Below are 13172 nucleotides of genomic sequence, written 5' to 3'. Positions count from 1 at the left end.
ATGCGACAACCTAGTAATTGATCTCTTTCTGTCTGCGTTGTGGGACGTATTTCTATAACCCTCGAATGGTACGCTGGGGTCTTTCGTGACCCGAGTAAAATTTTCTGTGGTAATGTTTCTTGTGAAGCTTCTTTAGCTTCTTTCGAACGTTTTATTTTGTAACCCTGATACTTCGAAGTATCTCGGTAAACTTTTATTGAATTTTTGGAAAAATTCTAGTGTGACGCAATCTGGGGAAACATGTCGAGGATTAAAGTGTGACATCCTAAATGAAATAATAATCAATTTAAAATGTAAAGCAAGACTTTATGAAATGTAATTGCGGGAGTTTTTCTTCTACGGGGGTTGACGAAGATTTCAGAAATGAGACAGTCGCGCAGATTTCGCAGTGTAATGATTCGTTAGTAGCACGCGTGATCTTGAACTTCCGGGGCAGTAGCGGCGGGGTCGTCGGGACTCGAAAACCCCATGAAATGGTTTTCAGTGACGAGCAAGCAACAAATGGCCGAGTTTCGGAGCCGCTTTGATCGGCACGTGGTGACACCGCTTTGTCATTTTTCGTGGGCCGTGCGCGCGCGGTTGCAACCCCGTTGAAAATCGTTGACGAAGTAAATGACTGTTGGCTCTCGCGTGCAGTTAACCGTAATTATCGTTTATCTTCCCCCCGTTGCGTCGCGCCGCGCCTCTCTCGTCCGCGGGACGCAACTTTCGACTCGATAAGGAATATTAATCCGCTGGCCATCCCGTCGACTCGGTACAACGATCATTTTTTAAACTTTCGCGATTATTTGCCCGCCGCTTTATTGATATTAGTTTAATGCCCGCGAACTTGCCTTAACTCTACCTTCAAATTCTTCTCTACCTTCTTGTAATCTGCGATCAGTCCGGGACTCGGGCTGCGTCGGGCTTTCGGGTTTATTTCATAACCTCCCTTGACCCCTTGACATACAAATTCTATGAAACTCGATGTGAAGTACCAACCCCGGATTTTGATGCAAAAGATTTCTATGCAAAAGATGTCTAAATATAATTTTTAAAGGACTTAAATATCGTCACCAGCACTCTTCTAATAAATATGAACCGTTCATTTCGATAGTGGCCCAAGTCCGATTCACTCAATAATTCCTATTATTTTAATAGGAACTGTAACTTTAACTCTTTCAGATACACTTACGTGGTATGACACATTGGTATCCTATACGTATATTTTCAATTGTATTGAAACACAAACCCTTAGACATCTCAGTGTAAGTATAATTGGACTTAGGCCACTTTCAAAATAAACGGCTCATATATAAAACCCACAGTCTACTTGTCATATTTTTACCAATGCACATTCGCATCGATTCGAAAGATTGTTCCCGGGATGCCATGTTGAAATTTGCCACCGACGATAAACAATAATCCGCTTCAACCGTGTAAAATGTCGTAAGCAGCCGACGACGTGCCGGAGAGCGCCGCGACGATTAAACAAAGAAATCCTTATTAATCGGCAATTTGTCAGCCGAACGCAGAGAAACGAGCATCGCGCGGAGCCGCGCGATCTATTAATTACAGCAGCCGATCTTCGCAATTACATAAACGATAACTTCCCGGGGCGAATTCCGCTCACATTTCCCCGTCGTTTCCAATATCCCCTTCACCGGATCAGAAAACAACTCGGCACGGTTCCGATGGCCGGATCGAGCTGCCCGGGCAACTCGCAACAAGTTCGAGCGGAGTTCGCGAACGCGTCGCGGCGTTGATCGTGCTTCCCGCGGACCGGTGTCTTATCAGCGTCCTTTCCAGGATATTATACTAAACTCGGCGCGGCTCTCCGAAAAAAGGAAATCGACTCGAGACACAAGAACGGTATCGATAGCCGCCCCGCCGCCCGTCCCATTCAACAAGCTTCTTCTTGCCCGGCGTCTTCATCGGGCCGGGCAAAAGGAGACCCAGCGCGAAACAAATCCAGAGAGAGAGAGAGAGAGAGAGAGAGAGAGAGAGAGAGAGAGAAAGAGAGAGAGACATAGACAGGGGCAGGGGCAGAAACAGAGACAGAAGGGAAATAGTACTACAGCGTGGAAGAGAACGAGAGAAAGAGAGAGAGGGAGAGAGAAAGAGAGAGAGAGAAAAAGGGAGAGAGAGAGAGAGAGAGAGAGAGAGAGAGAGAGAGAGAGAGACAGAGATAGAGATATGGACAGAGTCAGGGACAGAAACAGAGACAGAAGGGAAATAGTACTACAGAGTGGAGGAGAACGAGAGAGAGAGAGACCGAGAGAGAGACAGATACACAGAGAGAGAGAGCGAGAGAGAGCGAGAGAGAGACAGATACAGAGAGAGAGAGAGAGAGAGAGAGAGAGAGAGAGAGAGAGAGAGAGAGAGAGAGATATGGACAGAGTCAGGGGCAGAAGCAGAGACAGAAGGGAAATAGTACTACAGAGTGGAAGAGAACGAGAAAAACAGAGGGAGAGAGAGAGAGGGGGGAGAGAAAGAAGTAGACCAAGGGAAAACAGATCTAAAAAGCAAGAGAAAGAGTGAAAGCAAGGAGATCGAGGGAGACGGATCAACGGAGAGCAAGAATGAGAGAAAGGAAGAAGGAGACCTAGGAGGAAGCAGATCTACACAGAGGAGGATAGAGGGAGAGGTAGGAGACCACGGTGGAAAACTGATCCAGAGAGAGAGAGAGGACGAGGGACAAGGAGATCGAGGATCCATATCTGCAGGAAGGAAAAGGAAGAAACAGGGCTAAAGAGGAAGAGAGACCAAGAGAGAGAGAGAGAGAGAGAGTGAGACCAAGGAAAAACAGATCCGAGGAGCGAGGGAGAGGGCAGAAAGGAAGCAGAAGAAAAGAAACAGTCCATCGATGAAGGCAGAGCGTAATCCTCGTCGCGTCCCATTCAACCGTACCGAAACAATCATCCACCCCCTGGAACGGTTACGATCCGATGCAGCTTCTCGAGACCGTTTACCCGCCGGCCCCGCAAGGAAGCTCCGAGGAGTCTCGCGTATATTTCTTGGCGAGCCAAAAATTTCCTGATCCCCGACGATATCCGAACACGACGACGAGAGCGTGCAAAGAGAGAGGGAGAGAGAGAGAGAGAGAGAGAACCTGCTTGCCGCGTGTACGGTCGTGTAGAGTCTTGTGTGCGGTCTGGCCCCCTCGGTGTTTGAGACCGAGTGTCGCTGTGTGTGGCGCACGCGAGAGAGCCTCGGTTCTACTTGGATGGCAGAGGGTGAGTCCAGAGGGGTAGGGGGTGAGAGAGGGTGAGAGAGGGTTGGTGGATCCGGCGGTCGCGCGATCCGTAGGTGCAAGGCTTCGTGGAGTATTCGTGTACGGGGTTTGTACGCTTTCGTGTTCGTTTGTGTGTGCGTGTGTGTGTGTGTGTGTCTGTGTGCGCGCCGTGGGTGCAGCTGTATGCGGAAGCGCCGCCTCCGCCGTCGCGGCGCTTCTGTCGTCCGCTGCAACGATGAAAAATTACCCAGAAGCAGGGCGAAAGAGGGAAAATAGCGGCGGGAGGGAGGGAGGGAGGGAGATGGGGGGTGGTTGGGTGGTTGGTTGGTGGTGTGGGGGTGGTCTCGCGAGGGTGGAAGACGGGGGACGTTGCCGGTGGTGCCTAGCTGAAGGGAGAGACGACGAGACGCCGTTCCACAGACTGGTCGAAAGAGAGACAGGGTTGAAAAAGGGGGGTGGGAAGAGGGTGGGCGAGAGGGGAAAGAGAGGGACAAGGTCCGGGGAACGTCGGCCGAACCGGAGCGGCGCGGCGCGGCGCGACGCGACGCGACGCGGCTGCCGGGATAGAAAGAGCGAAAGAGGAGGAACGACGAGCACGAGCGAGCGCGTTTTTTCTCTAGACCCCGAGCCCGAGTCGTCTAGCGCGCTGAGTTCGCGAGCCTGACAGACAGCTGCAGCGGAGCCCTGATATATCGACCGGGCCACCTAACCAACTACCCGCACTCACTATTATACACCTGGCCACACGCACGCACCCATACACACGTACACGCGTACACACACACACACACACATCGGTCTCGACCCACCATCCAGCGTTCCCTCCGGTACATACACACACATACATGTACATAGTTCGTTCACGGGCCATGCCACGCGGGTAGACATGCTGGCGTGTACGAAAAAAAGCCGGCACCACACCGACGCCAACCTCTCTCGCCGAGGTGGGAGCCACTCTTTGCGCCCCTATACATGTGTGTATGTACGGATGCATATATGTTCGTACAGTATACATGCACGGTGCTCGAGAGAGCACCCGCGCGCCTACACCGAATTTTCTCTCTCTCCCTCTTTTTTTCACCCCAGCCGCCGCCGCTGCCGACGCCGCCGCCGACGCTGCCGCCGACGCCGCCCGGCGGGGGTTCACCTCGTTCGCCCTCTTCTGTCTTTCTTTTTCACTCTGTCCCTCTCATCTCGGGGGCGCTTCCTTCCTCCTCCCTCTGTCTCCGCGAACAACCCTTCCCTCCTTCCGCCTCCTCTTTCCCGTTTTTCGCCTGTAACCCGTCTTCGTCTCCTCTCTCTCTCTCTCTCTCTCTTTCTCTCCTTTTTTTTCTCGGTCGTTCTCTCTTCTGCCCCCGTCGGCTCTCTCTCGACCAGGCTCGGCCTCACCCCACGCCCCCGTGTGACCGCCACCGATTCCCGCTCTCTCGTTCTCTACTTCTATCCTGCAAAAAGGGTGGTTGCTAGAGCGAAAAAGGGTGGCCTCTCTCCGGCCCGGGGTGGACCAGGGTGGGTAGAACAGGCCGTTGGAGAGGATCGGCAAAGAGTGAGAGAGAGAGAGAGAGAGAGAGAGACGACGTGGAGTCGGGGGTGGACCAAGGGGGAGGCCGGGGGAGCCATAGAAGAGGGCGGGGGTGGGCACCCCGGCACCCCAGGACGGGGGTGGACAAGACGAGCGGTGGGCGCAGCGAACGGAGCCCAGTCAGCTCCAGGATAATTAGATCCTTTACAGGTTACCAATGATTGATAGTCTTCGAAATACGTACCCAACGCCACTACCCACCTTTACCACCCGCCCCCACCCCCTACCCGTACCCGGCCCGAGAACCGACCCGCGCACCCTGTACGCCGGCTTTCTTTTTCACCAGCACGTACAACCGGCTGCCTATACCCACGGGGCATCCCTGCACAACGGCAAACCGACGTGCACGCGTGCATCACGGGACTTTGCACTGCGGCGGCCATTTACTTACGTGTAAATCGTACAATCTTCCTCGGATCCGACAAATTTCACATTATATTTTTGCTTCGTCACCCGGGCAACCAGCCGCCAATGACCATTAACTCTTTACCTTATTTAGGTACGTTATCGCGTTATTTTAACTTTGACACGCGGACATTTTGTTCGATATAAAACGCTTTCGTCGTACACGATTTTTATCGTTCTATGTGCAGGAACCCGTGTGCACGTAGCCGTACCACGCAGAGATTTTTAGCAATTTATTATGAATAAATTCAGTATCGTGTGAATCGTGTCGGATTACCGTGTGGTAATTTTCAGTGACGCGTCAGAGTCGCCATTCCAGTGTAAAGGGTTGATATCCATTACCTGATTTCAACTTTCTCTTTCTACACGGAACAAATCCGTGCGTTGTGTCCTATGAATTAAAAGAACGAATTTGGAAATGTAGTGTGGGAGTGGGTGACTGTACTCCCATTGTCGGAGATTGAAATGTATTATGCGGATTTTATGCATTTGTCAGAAAGATTAATTGCTGCAACTTAAAGTAGCAGAAAGATTAGAGGGAACATCAATATATTGATTTCAGCTCACGAAAATCATTTTAGGCAGAAACGAACTTCTGTTTCACTCCTGCGTGTTACAATTAAAGGAAATAAATTAATTTTTCTAAATATGAAATGTGACGTGACGAAGCTTGCTATTAAATTTACGTCACACAGGCCCTCCCAATTAACTGGTATAACGCCATCCACTTCCCAAATTGCTCCACAAGTCCCACGCGATTCGACGGGAAGGATAAAGTAGGATCGCGGTACTAGGATCACGTTATATTTGTAGACTGCGGATTTTACGCATTTATCGCAAAAATGGATTGGTCGAATGAAAGCCTGAAGAAACGTCAGAAAAATCGAACTATATTGGTACGTTATTCTCGATTTATTCAAATTATTAGAAGAGGAAATGCACGTTTATTTAACTTCCATTTCCCGCAATTGGACGATTTTTATTTTGCGAGAGTCCCACCGTGTATTTGTTAACGGTATTAAATTCTAGAAAGCGGGTGGTGGGGGAAGCTCGTAAAGCTTGCAACAATTTGACTGTAGTCGAAATAGCTTGGAGTGCAAAGGGTTAAAAATGAAAATACCACTTGTAAGTATGTGGAAGTCACTGTACGGTTTCGTAGCTCGTACGTCGAACCGTGAACGGTAGAGGGGGGACGGGGAGGATGCAGAGAAAGAAAGAGAGAGAGAGTAGGACAAAGAGAAAGGGAGAAAGAGATAGGAAGAGGACAGAAAGGCCCGTGCCGGTGGATGTATACGATAAATGCGAGATCCCCTTCAGGGGCGATTACGTCCTACTGAGCCTCGGCCGGGTCACGACCGACCCTTATCCTCCCTTAACTTCTCCCACCTCTCTGGCCCATCCCACAGGCTTTCTCACCCTTTACTTTTACCTATATCGTCGATGTGTCTGAGGGGAAAAAAGGGCTCCGGATTTGTTGGACTTCGCCACTTGGCTGCACCGATCGACCACCCTCCGACGACCACCGTGATCACCGCTACGAATACGATCGATTCTTTCGTCCACCCCCGTACGGGCCAACCCCCACGGACAACCAGCTCCGAACCCCGAGGAACCGGTCAAGCCGATGATCCGACGAATTTTTTCGGGGATGTTCGGGTGACCATCGTCGACGATGCTCCCGGTGACGAGGTTCAGCTTGGCCGGGACGATTCGATCGCTATTCTGCACTTAGGGGATGCTGCGATTAGTTGCTGTTGGACGAGACACCGAACGATATTATTCATTGCTGAAGAGTCCCCCGGTTGATGTATCGGGGCTGTTTCTATTTCCAAACATGATTAGTTGGGACTGTGACTGTTAGGCAAGTTTGAGTATGGGGTAGCGTGACGTTGATATTGAGGGTAGACTATTATTCAACCCCTAACTAGTGACAAATATGGCTTTTGCTGACTGTGTCATCTTTAAGACTGGTTAACTCTGGTAATAACTGGGACTTTTAATCTCTTTTTATTGCTGCTTGAACATTTTTGTTGCAAATAGCAGAATTATTGTGGACTTTTGTATTCTTGAATGATTTTGACATGGTTTTTGCTGACGGTGTCATCTTTAAGACTGGTTAACTCTGGTAATAACTGGGCACTTTTAATCTCTTTTTATTGTTGCTTGAATATTTTTGTTGACAAATAGCAGAATTATTGTGGACTTTTGTATTCTTGAATGATTTTGACATGGTTTTTGCTGACGGTGTCATCTTTAAGACTGGTTAACTCTGGTAATAAATGGGTACCCACTTTTAATCTCTTTTTACTGCTTCTTGAACATTTTCGTTGACAAATAGCAGAATTATTGTGGACTTTTGTATTCTTGAATGATTTTGACATGGTTTTTGCTGACGGTGTCATCTTTAAGACTGGTCAACTCTCGTAATAAGTGGGCACTTTTAATCTCTTTTTATTGCTTCTTGAATATTTTTGTTGACAAATAGCAGAATTATTGTGGACTTTTGTATTCTTGAACGATTTTGACATGGTTTTTGTTGACCGTGTCATCTTTAAGACTGGTTAACTCTGGTAATAACTGGGCACTTTTAATCTCTTTTTATTGTTGCTTGAATATTTTTGTTGACAAATAGCAGAATTATTGTGGACTTTTGTATTCTTGAATGATTTTGACATGGTTTTTGCTGACGGTGTCATCTTTAAGACTAGTTAACTCTGGTAATAAATGGGTACCCACTTTTAATCTCTTTTTACTGCTTCTTGAACATTTTCGTTGACAAATAGCAGAATTATTGTGGACTTTTGTATTCTTGGATGATCACAGATTAATTTTTATTTGAGGCACAGAGATATGCCGTTATTATTACATAGCGGATTTTATGCATTTAATATCAATCACAAAAAAAACATTTCCAGAATTTAAAAATGCTGTTGCGTCATGTTCATCTGGTTAGAATTATTAAGAAAAGAAATAAATAGCATCCGCGTCCTACGACTAACGTAGGCAGTTTCTGTTTTACATAAAAATTCGCTGTCCAGTTAACATCGTGCTTTGTAAATCTTTTTCTTAATTCCTCGTCATTCGCAGTTTCGAGTCGCAATATTTTTGCGCTAAACGGCTCGATTGATCGGCTCTCGCGGACGACAGAGTTTAGTATGAGATTATGACGGTTCGCCTAAGTGGACGCCAATGTTCGATGCTCCTGGGGGCCGGCAACCAGCAATTTTCATGCGTGGAAACGCGCCGCGGTAATTCGCGGGATATTGCGCTACACGTGGCTGCTTCGCAATTTACGGGCGGCTCGGCTCTTCGGGGTGCAAACTCGTCCAAGGCGGTCAGCCAGAGACCCGAAATGAGCTTTCAAGATTCACGACGGTTAACTGGATACCGTGGATACCTTTGCGCGACTAATTCGTTCTGTCCCGCGCCGCGAACGGACCGCTAACGTTGCCGAACCTCGCACGCTCTTCCCGTGGTCGTGTTAATCATCTTTCTCGCGCGAAAACGCGGTGAACCGATTGCCGAAGCGATCCACTTCTCTTGAATGTTCAAGATTTTTTGTTAAAAATCGTAAATCATAAATCCCGATGCGTACGTTTACTGTGCGCTTCTTGCCCATAAGTTGTAAACAATTTTTAGGCGATACTCTTTTTCTGCAGTTTGATCTCTTGGTTCAGTCGATCGTGAAATCCTTTTCAATTATAATTTGCAGGGTTTTGTGGATTTTTTTCAGGTATCAGGCTTCTTGAATGGTTAGACGCATTGTACGAGCCCTCTGGACGTCACACAGTGTCGCGAATGGCCATTTTAGGTGGAGAAAAGTCATGACTGAAAATAGATATTACATTCGTATATTCTTCTTTCGGAATGTTTACTGAGCCTAATTATGCCCATGATAATTCATTTAATAGCGATATAAGTATCGAAATCAATACGTGAAAACTCCGAACCGTAATACGGCGAAATCGTACGTTTCTATTTGTTCTAAAGAAAATTATGTCAGAGCAATAAATACGAATCTTTAATCTTCTATGCACGATATTCTATATTAACACAAGTAAATATTTACGTTAATGTTCACAAAGTTCGTTAATAAAGTCATTTACAATCATTTTTAGAGATTTTTTATAGGTCTAGTATTTTAACACTAGGTTTACGGGACCCGTCAGGATGACGGGTTCTAATATTTTTAATTTACAATTATTAATATTCTAAAGATACATCCATGAGGAATTATTCAACAAATTTATTTCTTCGGGTATATGTTATTTAAAAAAATGGCTAAAAATTTGGGCAACACATGCTCTTGTTATTTTTATAAAGTAATGTAAAATAGTCACTTTTAGTGCTCCGTAAACCTAGTGTTAAGGGAGTATTTAGGTTTCCAAGTTCCCCCGATTGGGATGGCTTATTTATCGAATTAAGTGTTCAGTCATTGACTTCTGTCAATTTCACGCACGCGTCCACGTTTTCTGCAGAAGTCCCTACCTGACTGGATATACTTTATTTGTGCATATTAATAAGGGTCTGCGAGGATTTCATTCCGGTTGACATCACACAAAATAGAAGAAGCGCTGGCGAGGAAGAACTCATTCTGTTCACACTCGAACCGCAGGACGTCCATTATGTAATAGACGTTTAAACGACTTGATCAATAGGTGAGAGACTGTTCATAATGTTTCTTTTAATCCGCCGCCTGTCGAACCGCTGCTACGATGATCGTCGTTAAATTGAAATGGTGTGTTATTCATTTTTTAGGCTTGTTCGGATTCTATTAATTTAGATAATATGACATTTGATTTATATGACCATAACAACTACTACTATGTAGTAGTTTTTGCCGAAAACTTTGTTTCGTATCCTATTAATGCGCTCAATGCAAATTCAGACTAGTTTTTTTAAAAAGGCAAATGGCATGGGTGGCTTGTCATAAAATGAAACAATAATGAACAGTGTTCATTAACAGTGTTAATAATGTTGAACGCGTGCATTGCGAAAGAAACTTTTGGGACAACCTAATATTAATTTTTATGTTGATGAAGTATGGCATTGAAGACAATTTGTTTACGAACGTATTTATTATTTGTTGTTCCCGTCGTTCGCTAAAGTGGGAAGCAAAAATGAGTTAAACTAAATGAAAGAAAATACTGTGAAAATTCAATAAAAAGGTAGTAGTAAATATTAGTTTTTCTATGAAACCAACCCGTTTATCTCGTAAACAACGACGCGTCCTTAACACAAAAAAAAACATAGATTTCACCACGGAATTATGTAATAAAAGTTACGTACGAAACATTGCCTCGTCCAAAAAAATCACCTACTGCCACTCGCAATATTTCCCACGCAAAGAATCATCCCCTAAAGCATAGTACCGTCCACGGCCCTCACACGCCACCCCTTTGTTCTCATCTTCAGGGTTCCCGGTGACGTCGAAGGACCATCGCGGTAAAGCGAAAGACAATATTGTTATCTTCGCGGAAAAATAAAGGGTATTTATATAGGGGGCGTATTCAGCTAGCGTGTCTCTGCAGGAATGAAAGGGAGGAAGACGTGGCGGGCGATGCTTGCTACAATTTTCGGTCAGTATCGAGTCAAGAACTGTTTAGGCGAGATCTAATCGCCAAAAACGGGGTTCGTATCAAATTACCGGTAAGCAATTTGCTATGGATTTGCCACCAAAACTTGTCGACAAATTCCGCTTCGTCTGTTTCCGCAATTCCATGCCAAATCCATGCCAAACTTTGCCCTCGTGAAGGGGGCAGGTCAGTCGCACCAAGAGCGAACCTAACCTAAGAGTGGATATCGGGCAAAATCGAAGTAAACCTTGCTGTGAGAGGAAGAACGGAATTAAATTATTGAAAATACGTGAAACTTGAAATTATACGATTTAGAAGATTAAATAAAATTCCGTTTTTCCTTCTACAGCAAGGTCTACTCCGATTTTGTCCGGTATTTACTCTCAGAGCAAGGTCTCAGTGCGACCGACCTGCCCTCTTCACGAGGGCAAGGGTTGGCATGGATTTGGCATGGACTTGCGTCTGCAAACTTTGCACTCAAATACCGAGCCATCTGTTTCTGCAGTAGCCTCGGAATATGTCAACAAGTTTTAGTGGAAAATTCATAGCAAATAAGGACCAAATTCTGCTCCGACGTCTTGGTACCAAAATTTTAATGAAATACCATTTCAAATACCGTTGTATTATTTCCAACTGATTAAAATCATGAAGAAGAGAAATAAATGTCTGTGTGGCGTCTGTGTCTGGCAATCAATGCAGACAATTATTTTCCATAAAAATCCACAATCTAGTAATGAGAAAGAATTTCTTCCTCTTTTTCTGTGCTGCTGAATGAACAGAGGATCGAATGATCATTTCTAGACTGCGGATCTTCCTGCAAAATAAAGATAACCTGCAATAATTGCAAGACACGGAAGCCACACAGACATTCGTGCGATTTGTTAATAATTATAATTATAAGCATTTTTCAATTCTTCAAATGTGTTTTATATTTCGCATCTATTCATTTTTATCATAAATACATCGAACCCGCAGTCTATCAATTGACCTAACTCAAACTACAAGTAACGAATTGCAGCATGAGTAGAACGTCACAAGTTTGTCTTTATCGTACCGGAAAATTAGGAACACACAATGAAATAGGACGTTGAAGTAACCATAAAGTTTATTATTACAGAAATTGTTGAAAACGTTACCCATTCCGCCGAATACATAATTCTGCTCTTCTAATTAAATTTCTATCAACGCTTTCTAACATATTCCGTTGCTATAATGTATGAAAGCCAACAATAATCTTCTCTTTTAAACAGATATGTAAAATAAACATTTCCGTGACAATGGAAGTGTTTATCAACATAAACTTCAATCGAGACAATGATCTACAGTGGGATCGGCTATAACGAGACTCGATCAAGTGCACGCGTACCCGGCCAAAATTCAAAGTCGATTTTCTCGAAAACAAAGCCTCACGTGAAAAAATTTTGTTCTATATTTTCGACTTATTTTTTCACGTAGAATCACCCCCTTTTCGCTTGTACCACCAGACACCGAACATCCTGCATATTAATTCGTTTGGCATGAATTCTGTTCTTTTACCGGGAAGTGTTGATTCATTGAACAGGCTACCCTACTGCAATGCTGTTCAGCAAGCTCAGTGGGCGTGAGTGCACGCCGACTCCCATGGCAATTGACGTCATTGGAATTAAACGGAAGTGGAGAAAACATAGTTATTTGTTTCGCGCCGAATCCGCCGGTTATCGTCCGAAAAGGTGCGGTGTGCTGCACACCAGTTTCTTCATACTGTGGAGAACCAAGATACAATGGCCTTTAGTTCGTTAGTCTTGTACAGGGTGTAACAAAATTTAGTGTCATGGTTTTCGCAGATGGTTGTGCGAAGAACGAGAAACCCGAGGAACGGAAGGCAAAAATATTTAACATTTAATATTTGAGTTGAAATATTTGACATTGTTTTATAAGAGAACGGTTGAGTTGCGACCTACGGTTCCTTTGACAAGTTTGGTCCCCGTGGCGAGTAGAATGCGATACAAGCATAAAAAAATTTGACCTTGAAACTTCAAGGTCAGTCAATTTCGCGGCAATTTCTTTGAACAAATCTCCACCGATCCGAAGGTGTACAACCATCTGCCAAAACCACGACACTAAATTCAGTTACAGCCTGTAGAAAGGGTTGCCGTGGAATGCAGGACCGCGTTTCTTCGTACAATTTCGCATAGTCGCGAAAGATAGTCCCAGCGATTCGTTTCGCACAGGTGTCTCTCGCATCCTCCCGAACGAGTCCCCGCGTAAATCAATGCTAATCGCCCACCCCTGCGTCCCAGTGTCCCGGTGCGCGTTATTCGCCGGCTGTTGAACGCGTTACTCTCATTTTCGCGACACGACTAGCACACATGCATCGCACGCGATCGGTTGACGTCACCGGGGTGCACGCTCCTCC

This window comes from Halictus rubicundus, chromosome 2, assembly GCF_050948215.1.
Source record: "Halictus rubicundus isolate RS-2024b chromosome 2, iyHalRubi1_principal, whole genome shotgun sequence".
NCBI lineage: Eukaryota > Metazoa > Arthropoda > Insecta > Hymenoptera > Halictidae > Halictus > Halictus rubicundus.
Note: the sequence above shows the minus strand (reverse complement) of the source record.